The sequence below is a fragment of the Aythya fuligula genome, chromosome 12 (genome assembly GCF_009819795.1).
Source record: "Aythya fuligula isolate bAytFul2 chromosome 12, bAytFul2.pri, whole genome shotgun sequence".
In the NCBI taxonomy this organism is placed as follows: Eukaryota; Metazoa; Chordata; class Aves; order Anseriformes; family Anatidae; genus Aythya; species Aythya fuligula.
In genome coordinates this window covers 1-9,847 of record NC_045570.1, presented here as the reverse complement: position 1 = coordinate 9,847, position 9,847 = coordinate 1, and the positions used below count along the sequence as shown (strand labels likewise).

At 48.9% G+C, this 9,847-nt stretch overlaps 1 long non-coding RNA gene across 1 annotated transcript; it reads left to right on the top strand.

Annotated features, from left to right (window-relative positions):
- Window positions 1–750: 750 nt before the first annotated feature.
- On the top strand, window positions 751–1,819 carry LOC116493919. Its single transcript, XR_004253813.1, has 5 exons — window positions 751–885; window positions 964–1,029; window positions 1,116–1,162; window positions 1,253–1,389; window positions 1,523–1,819. It is a non-coding gene; the product is annotated as an uncharacterized LOC116493919 (long non-coding RNA).
- Window positions 1,820–9,847: the final 8,028 nt, after the last annotated feature.

Sequence of the window (9,847 nt, the reverse complement as noted above, 5' to 3'; positions counted from 1 at the left end):
ATTAAAATTTTTTAATTTAATTAATTAATATTTTAATTGTACGAGTAATTGCTAGGGCAAGTTTAAGCGTAAGTGTACATTTAAGTGTTGTTGTGTGGCTTATTGTAAGGGTAAGGTTAAGTGTTAGGGTAATGGTTATGGTTAATTATAGGGTTAGGGTGAGAAAAACGTAAGATTAAGTATTAGCTAAGGTTAAGGGTAAGGTTAATGTTAAGAGTAAGTGTAAGGTTTAGGGTAAGGGTTAGGTTAAGGATAAGTGTTAGGGTAAGGGTAAGGTTAATGGTAACCGTAAGTGTAAAGGTAAGGGTTAGGATAAGAGTAAGAATAAGGGTATGGGTAATGGTAAGGGTGAGGGTTAGGCTAAGGGTAAGTGTAAGGTTTAGATTTAGGCTAAGGGTAAGTGTAGCAGAAAGGGTAAGCTTTACGGTAAGGTTTAAGGTTTAGGGTTAGGTTAAGGGTAAGGGTAAGGGTACGGGTCAGGGTCAGGGTAAGGGTAAGAATAAGGGTTTGAGTAAGGGTAAGGGTAAGGGTTAGGATAAGTGTAAGGGTGCAAGCAAGGATTAGGGCAAGAGTAAGTGTAAGGGTAATAGAAAGGGTTAGGGTAAGTGTAAGGGTAAGGGAAAGTGTTAGGATATGTTTTAGGGGAAGCAGAAGGGTAAGGGTTAGGTTAAGTGTAAGGGGAAGGGGAAGGTAAGGGGAAGGGTTGGAGTAAGGTATAGGGTAAGGGTAAGGTTATGGTTAAGGAAAGAGTAAGGGTAAGGAAAAAGTAAAGGTAAGGATTTGGGTAATGGTAAGGGTGAGAAGGGTTAGGGTAAGGGTTACGGTAAGGGTTAGGTAACGCAGTGTACAACCTGGGACGTCACACGCAGAGCTGCCTCTGGCAAGGTGAGTGAGGAACAGATGTAGCAGTTGTTGTGTTGTAGGTCTCACTGTTCCTCTAAGCATCCCCTCTTTGTCTTTTAGAGGTGTTGTAGCTGTTTGAAGAGGGTAGATTGAAGCATCTGCCTCGGGGGCTGGTAAGCGGCAGAGGTAAGGGAGCAGATGAGAGTAACTTACCTAGTTGTGCTGTGTCTTTGGATGCTGCATCGGCCTATGCGTTTCTTTTTCTTTCACAGGTGTCTCGCACAGGCTCAAAGGAGCAAACTGCACTCTGAAGAGCTGTGTAAGAAGAGGGGCTGGTCATGAGCTGGGTTGGAGCAGAACGACCAAGTAGCACAAGGTGACTATGAAAGGTGTCCGTCTTGCTTTGCAGGTGCCGTGGCAGGCTCTCCACAGAAGTGGATAAGGATATGAGATAAGGCCAGAGAGCGACAAGGAGCGGCACGTGCAGGGATGGTTTTGAAGCGCTGCGGTGGCTTACTCTTCTGTTCATCAGGTGCCACAGGCAAGGTGGGTTGTAACATCAGTCGTTATATTTGCATGAAAGCAGTTCACTTGAATGCCACAGTGCATCTGAGTAGGGTGTTCTAGCAGAACAAGCTTGTCTGGCACAGCGGTGCCTGATGGCAGTGTGTTTCCTCAGGTGAAGAGGTGCCTGAAGCCCCATCCTATCTAGCCTGCACACAATTATCTGAGAATGAAAGCTGCTTTCCAGTAATTCAGAAAGCCAAGTTACGTCTCAGCCTTGAGCATCTCGGGCTTTTGGGCCTGTCTGTAACATTTGGCACCAGCACTAATACTTTTTTTGGCATATGTTTAGCGTTTGGGGCCTGTGTCTGGGATTTGGGCCCTGTCTCGAACCACTGGGGCTTTGTCCTGGGTTTTGGAGCCTGCCTCTAGAGTTCAGGGCCTGTGATTAGGCTTTTGGGGTCTGTGTCTGGGGGCCGGTATCTGGGGGCAAGGGGGGAGCTGCTTGTAGACCCTTGGGGCCAGCATTGAGGGGGTTGGGAGCTGACTCTACACCTTTGGGGCCTGCTTCTGGGGGCGGGGGGGGGTTGAGACCAGCATCTGGGGGAGGGGTGGGAGCTCTTTGTATTCCTTTGGAGCCTGTGTCGGGGGGGGGGGGGGGGGGGAAGGGGAGGGTTGGTTGGGAGGTGCTTGTACACTGTTGGAGCCTGGGTTGAGGGAGGAGGTTTGGAGCTGCTTCTACACCTTTGGGCCTGGCATCGGGGGTAGGGGGTTGGGTGCTGGTTGTAGGGGCCTGTGTTTGGGGGGGGGGGCTTGGGACCTGCGTCTGGGGGAGGGGTGGGAGCTGCTTGTACACCTTTGGGGCCTGCATGTGTGGGGGGTCAGGGCCTGTGTCTAGCGGGCTGGGAACTGCTTGTACAATGTAGGAATCTGTTTCTGCAGGGTGGCTGGGAGCTGTTTGTACAACTTTGGGGCCAGCATCTGGGGGTGGCTGGGAGCTGCCTGTACACTGTAGGGGCCTGTGTTTGTGGGGGGCTTGGGGGCCTCCCTCGGGGGGGGGGGGGAGGGTTGGGAGCTGCTTGTATAGGGTAGGGGGCCTGCCTGGCAGGGGTTGGGAGCTGCTTGTAGAATTTGGGTCCCTGTGTCTGGGGGGGGGTTGGGGCCTGTGTCTCAGGGGTGTTGGGAACTGGTTGTACACCTTTGGGTCCTGTCTCGGGGGGGGAGCTACTTGTACACTTTTGGGGTCTGTATTTGAGGGGGGTTGGGAGCTGCTTGTGCACTTTTGGACCTATGTTTAGGGGGGTTGGGAGTTGCTCATGCATTCTAGGTGCCTCCCTTTTGAGAAGGGTTGGGGCCTGCATCTGTGGGTGGTTGGGAGCTGCTTGTACACTATAGGGGCCATGGTCTTGGAGGGGGGTCTGGGCTGTTTATACACCTTTGTGGCCTGTGTTTGGGGGGGGGGGGTGGGCCTGTGCCTGGGGGAGTTGGGAGGTGTTTGTTCACTCTAGGAGCCTCCATTTGGGGGTCTTTGGGGCCTCCCTTTGAGGGGAGGGAGTTGGGAGTTGGTTGTACACCTCCGCATCCCATGTCTTGGGGGGGGGGGGGGGAGTGGGACCGGTCTCTGAAGGGGCGGGTTGTGAGCTGCTTGTACACCTGTGTCGGGGGGAGGGTAGGGGGGTTGGCGGGGGTCGGGTCCGGGTCTTGGGCCAGTGTCTGGGTGGAGTCCAGTTCTTGGGAGGGGGTGGTGGGGTAGGAGCTGCTTGTGGGCAGTTGGGGTCTGCATCTGGGTGTGGTTGGTGCCTGCTTCTGTTGGCAGTTTGGGGCCTGCTTGTAGACTTGTGCAGCCTGGGTTTGGGGGCTTTTCTGTAACGTTTGGGGTCTGCATTTTTGCTTTGGGATGCATCTTGAGCTTTTGAGGCCTAGCAGTAGCATTTGGGGCCTGCATCTGGGGCTTTTCTGTAGCATTTTGGTTGCGTATTTGTGATTTGGGGCCTGTATCCAGGGTTTTGCCTTTTTTGTAGTTTCCATCTTTGTGTGTGTGTGTTTCGTTGTTGGTTGTCTGGGGTTAGGGGCAGTTTGGGGTTTGGATTAAGGTCAGTGTCATTAGCGTTAGGGGGTTGATAATAAGGGTTAGGGTTGTGGTTAGAGTTGTTAGGTTTAAGGGGAATAAGGATTTCAGGGTAAGGGGATCAAGGTTGTGGGAATAAAAATGTTGTTTTTGCGCAGTTACATCCTGTAGAGGGAAGGAAGGTGGTATTGAGATATGCTTGCAGTGATAAGACAGCTTAACAGTGTGAAATGAGTTCATCTGATTCGTGTCAATATGGAACAATGCTAGGGCCGCATGATATGATGAAAAGTCTGAGAAAACCAGAGTGGTTAATATATATAGTTCTTGTATCTTGCAAAGGAATGGTCCAGCAATTCGGGTCAATAGGGGATAAGAGAACAAAGGGGTTTCAGAATAACTGCTAACTATTACAACTGTTGCATGGGACACTATGCAAGTGTCTGCCATCCAGCCAAGATGGACAAAGGAGATGGACAAGAGAAAAGCCTGGGAGGAAGACTACGAGCCTTCAGTACGAGCGGCCCCCAGAGGGACCACCGGAGACTGATAACGCCTGCACCAGTGGGAGGGTTTGGATTCTGGGAACTAATTAGAATAACCCTGCCTTTTGTAGAAGTAGTAATGAATATGTATTAGCCTAGCAGCATAAAAACCAGCCGCCTGAATGTAACTTGTGTGCGTCTTGGTGGAGCAGAGACTCCTGGCGCACCCAGCGCTGCTTGCTTACCTCTATTCATTTAATAAATTGTAAATTTCAATTGCAATCCTATTTGGGACCCAGTCATTTATTACAAGTGGGCTCTCGTCCGGGAGGGCTTTGGTTCCTGATTTCTGGTTTGATCTAGGAGAGGCACCCCCACCATTTGGTGGCTGCTGTTTGAGTCAGGTCGGAACTAATGGCATCTTAAACCTGAATAAAGGTAAGCAAAGTTTCTGATTCTTTTTTTCAGCTCCCTTGCCAGCTGCAGCACTATATTTTGCCCATAATTGTGTGTGTGAAGATCCGAACGAAGATGACGGAGTCGTAAGCATTTAAAGCGTATACCGTTCGGTTGGGTGGGGTTCGGTTGCCTGTGTGTGTAAGAGTGTGACTGAGATGGAACTTAGTTCCGAAGCGATTGTGGAGGTCTTCTAACCGCGGTTCCAATCTCCCGCAAGGGACTTGGCCGGTGAAGGACCGAAGGGATTCCTATAGGATTTGTGGGTGTGTGATAGGTCCTCGACCCCCTGCAAGACACTCTTACTAAGGTAACCAAGGGCTGTGGGAATTGCCATAGTAAAATTCCTAGATGGGTCAGACAAAATCGAAGACCAGAGACCAGAAGAAAGGGAGCAAATTACCAGTCATACCACCAGAAAGTCCATTAGGAATAACGATTAGAAATTGGAATGATAGGGACCCCAGAAAAGGAAAAAGTAAATTAAAAATGGTCCAGTATTATGTGACAGAATGGCCAAAGGAGCCTTTAAGACTACATGTCTTTTGGCCTGTTTTTGGATCCTTCGAAGACTGGATTTGCCAGGCCTTAAATATCCATGTTAATTCAAAGGAACCTTTTAGCCAGGAAGAAAGTGATTATGCAGGATTATGGATCAGGAGGACTTCACGTCCTTTTCCAGCCTCAATATTTACACTAAAAGCAGGTAAGAAATTTGAAGAACAAGAAGAACATGAAAAAGAAAAAGAAGATAAACGTGAGCCGTTGGATAAGCTACCACCTCCATATCCTAACAATCCACCCCCGGCGGCTCCCCCTCCGGTGGCTGTGGTATCGCCACCAGTACCACCGTTGCCCCAGCTTCCACCACCAACAGCACCAGAATTAGACCGACCTCCGGCCGCATGCAGGAGAAGTAGGACGGAAGTATCTGAGAGGGCTTCTCTATATCCCTTAAGGGAGGTAACTGGTGTATAACTGGTGCGCGTCTTGGTGGAGCAGAGACTCCCGGCGTACCCAGCACTGTTTGCTTACCTCTATTCATTCAGTGAATTGTAAACTTTGATTGTAATCCTATTTGGGACTTTTATTTATTATAACAGACAACCTTGTAAAACGCAGACAACCAGAATCCTTACAGCAATTAGGTGGAAATCACGGCGTAAGAAACATTACCACCTCAAAGAGTAAAAACCTCAAAAGAAATGTGACTTGTAACAGGCCAGCAGCTGTGTATTTTCTGTGAAGCACCAGCTAGATTATGAACCTTGAATAGCACAGTTAAAGGGGAAACAGGGGAGGGTCGGAGGGTCCCGGTCCTCGGCAGAAAAAAAAAGTGTATAAACTGTGTATGGAATTAGTAGGCACCCTCCTGCTTGTGGGACACCCGCCATTGTAATCTCGAATAATAATGCTACTGTACTGAGATCCTCGACTCAGCCTATGCTATTTGCTACAGATTGATTCAGGGTTTTAAGGTTTCAGGGATTGGGCACTAGGGTTGGGTTTCAGGGTAAGGGGTTTCAGGGTTTATGTTTAGGATTTTAAGGTTTTTAGGGTTGGAGTTTTAACGGTTAGGGTTTTAAGGATTTGGGGGTTAGGGTTTTAAGGGTTTCAGGGTTAGCGTGTTAGGGTATTAGAGTTTTTTGGGTTGTAGTGTTGATATGTTTTTTAGGGTTAGAGTCTTAAGGTTTTATTTTTGGTCAGTTATTTACGGTTAGGGTTTTAAGATCTTTTTTTTGTTTTGTTTTGTTTTGTTTTTTCAGGTTAGGTTCTCCAGGTCCAGGGTTTTGAGTATCCTAATTTTGGGGGTTTGGATTTTGAGCATCTTAATTTTTGGGGTTAGGCTTTTGTGTGCCCTAATTTTTTGGGATAGGCTTTCAAGCATCCTAAGTAATTGGGTTAGGGTTTTGAGCATCTTAATGTTTCCAGGATAGGGTTTGGAGCATCCTAAGTTTTCGGGAAAGGGTTTTGAGCATCTCAATGTTTCCAGGATAGGGTTTTGAGCGTCCTAAGTTTTCGGGAAAGGGTTTGGAGAGTCCTAAGTTTTTGGAATAGGGTTTGGAGAGTCCTAAGTTTTCTGGATAGAGTTTGGAGCGTCCTAATGTTTTCGGGATAGGGTTTTGAGCGTCCAAAGTGTTATAAGTTGCCCCCTTAATTAATTTTCATAGAGCATTGTATTAATCATAGAAAGGAATTTATTGAGTGAGCAAACATCAAGCAAAACAGCACTGGGCGGCCGGGGAGTCTCAGCTCCGCCAACGGCACGCACCTCACCCCCGCCAGAGTCCCTTTTTATTTATATTTTGCTAATTCCGGGATTACGCAGCACATCCTGGTATATTCTGCGACTGCGCGCACTGTTGCTAGGGGGTCGTCTCTGTCCCTCTGGTGGTCGTGAAGATGAAGGCCGTAGTCTTCCTCGGCGTTGTGGTTCAACTTCTTTTATTATTTGGTCATGTTGGCCCAGCGTTAGACAGGAAGGCATGTATGTCGATACACTACTTTAGCAACTTATCAGGAGATGGTTACATGAGCTTTGCAACAGTGTCTTTGAACAAAAGAGGCAACTGAGATGCAGAAGGAGAATGGGTTGGGGGGTCTATTTTTTGTTACGTTAAGCAAAAGAATTTTCATAATGTCTAGGCAAGCATTATGCAGCTCCTTACTTCAGCAGGGAGCTTTCGCAACTCCCGCTCCTCAAACAGAACTCCTTGTTTTTATAATACAAAAGACAATGAGCAAACATTTATGGTGTATTACCCTAAGTTTTTGGGTTAGGGTTTTTTGCGTCTTAATGTTTTGGGGTTAGGGTTTGGAGCGCCCTAAGTTTTTGGGCTAGGGCTTTGAGCATTCCTAACGTTTTGGGTTGGGTTTGGGTTTTGAGCATCCTAAGATTTTGGGTTGGGGGTTTTAGGCATAGGTCTTCAGGGGTTTAGTGTGGTAAATAGTTTGGGTTAGGTCTGTAGGGGTTTCGAGGTTTTTTGGATGTTAGGGCTTGAGGCTTTTTTTGTAAGGGCGGTGAGGGTTCCAGTGAGTGCTGGTAAATGCAGTTCTCGAGCACTCGGCCTGTGATTGGCCATGCTGGCTGTGCGGGGAATGCTGGTAGGTGTAGTTTTCCGGCACTGGGAGGCCATGTTGTGTGCCCAGAGCATGCCGGGAGATGTAGTTCTCGGGACTCCGGACTTCCGGGAGGCCATGTTGCGTACCCATGGTATGCCGGGAAATGTAGTTTTCGGATTCGGGACTTCCGGGAGGCCATGTTGAATGCCCAGAGCATACCGGGAGATGTAGTTCTCGGGAACTAGGGTTAGGGTTAGGGGCTAGGGCTGGGGCTAGAGTTAGGGTTTCGGGTGAGGGTTAGGGTTAGGGTTATTGTTAGGTTAGTGGTTTAGGGTTAGGCTTAGAGGGTTAGAGTTAGGGGTAGGTTTAGAGGGTTAGGGTGAGGGTTAGGGGTTAGGGGTTGGGGTTGTGGTTAGGGTTAGGGTAAGGGTTAGGGTGAGGGTATGAGGGTTAGGGTTTGGGTTCAGATTAGGGTAAGGGTAGGGTAAGGATTAGGATAAGGGTAATGGTTAGGGTTAGGGTTAGGTTTAGGGTAAGAATAAGCGTAAGCTAATGGTTAGGATAAGGGTAAGGGTTAGGGTAAAGGTTTTCATTTGTTAAAGCTGAAACGCAGTATGCAATCTGGGACGTCACAGCCAGAGCTGCCTATGGCAAGGTGAGAGAGGAAAAGATGGAGCAGATGTTCTACTCCTAGTTTTTTCTTTATACGTAAATAAAAGTTTGAGCTAATTCCAGTTGGAAGAGTTCCAATTACTTGTTTGGTCATAATGTCTTTTAATATTGAAAGCTGCAGCAAAAGCATGGGGATTTTTGCTTCTAGAAACACCCTAGTTCTCTTGTCTGCATTATGCGTGCTTTTGAGCTAAAACTGATTAAAAAATGAAAAGAAAAATCACACACACACAAAAAAAAAAAAAAAAAAGAAAAAAGAAAAAAAAAAAACACACCTGCTGTTGCTGCTCTCTTCCTACTTCCTTGTGCTTTGCCCCTACCCTTCCCAGGTGATTGGGTTTGGGTGCTAGATGGGGCCAAATGGTATATGAATCCCAGGCATCCCCTCAGAGAGCTCATTCTGCTTGGGCTGTTCTTTGGGGTGTTTGTTTTTCCTCCGGTCAGTTGCAGGCTTCTTCAGGTGGATGAGAGTTTATGGACTGATGCGTTTCCAAGTAGCGAGGGGTACGCACATCTTTTTGAGGTAACAGCTAGTAGGATCTGTTAGAATAAACTAATGTAGTACTTGGTGCCTTTATTGCATGCAGTTCTTTATCAGGTGAGTAACTGTTGCGAGTAACTGAAGTCAATGTTACTTGGTGTGTTTGCTATGCAGTGCCTGGGCAGACTATTGCACGAGACACAGCTTTCTGACATCTGGCCCAGCAACTACTAAATAAGGGGAGGGAAGAAGCTGAAGAACGACCAAAGGACAAAGCCTGGGAGGAAGACTACGAGCCTTCAGTACGAGCGGCCCCCAGAGGGACCACCGGAGACTGATAACGCCTGCACCAGTGGGAGGGTTTGGATTCTGGGAACTAATTAGAATAACCCTGCCTTTTGTAGAAGTAGTAATGAATATGTATTAGCCTAGCAGCATAAAAACCAGCCGCCTGATGTAACTTGTGTGCGTCTTGGTGGAGCAGAAACTCCTGGCGCACCCAAGCGCTGTTTGCTTACCTCTATTCCTTTAATAAATCATAAACATTAATTGTAAGCCTATTTGGGACTCGGTCATTTATTACAAGTGGGACCTCCCGATGGGTGGAAGCTGTCGGGATAGCTCGGGATGCTGAGGCGTGGTGCTGCAAGGAGGTTGGTGGTCGGTGGCGCCCTGGGGCAGGCCGAATTGGGAGGGGGCGAGGCGGCGGGTGGTCGGTGGCTTCTGTGGAAAAGGCGCTTGTATGGGGGGCTGCGCATTCAGAGGAACCTTGACAGGCTGCAGACAGGGGCAGGCAGGAACCTTTTGAAGTTCAGGAGAGGGAAATGCCAAGCCCTACCCCTAGAGAGAAACACCTCTGTTTACCAGCACTGGCTAGCTCGATACTGAATAAGCATTTCTTCATGGAAGGGGTGCTTTGCTATTAGAACAGGCTGCCCGGGGAAGTGGTAAGAGACCCGATCCTTAAAAGTATTGAAGAGACATGTGGACATAGCCCGGGAGTCCGGCCTCCGGCAGGGCGGGAGCTGGCTCTTCCGAGCCCCTGTGCTCCGGTCTTGTGCGACGCGTTTGCAAGCAGCACCGGGTGCCGGGTCCGACATCGGACGGTTCGGGGACGGCGATTCCGGGGCCGTCGGCTAGCGGGGGCCGGCTATGTCGTGTCCCGGGGATCCGACTTCAGGGGGCGTGGGGGCCGGCCGTGCAGTGAAGCGGGGGGCTGGCGTCCGCCGGCTTCCCAGAGAGCGGGCTTTCGGTGCCGTGCGGTTCGGTGGCCGG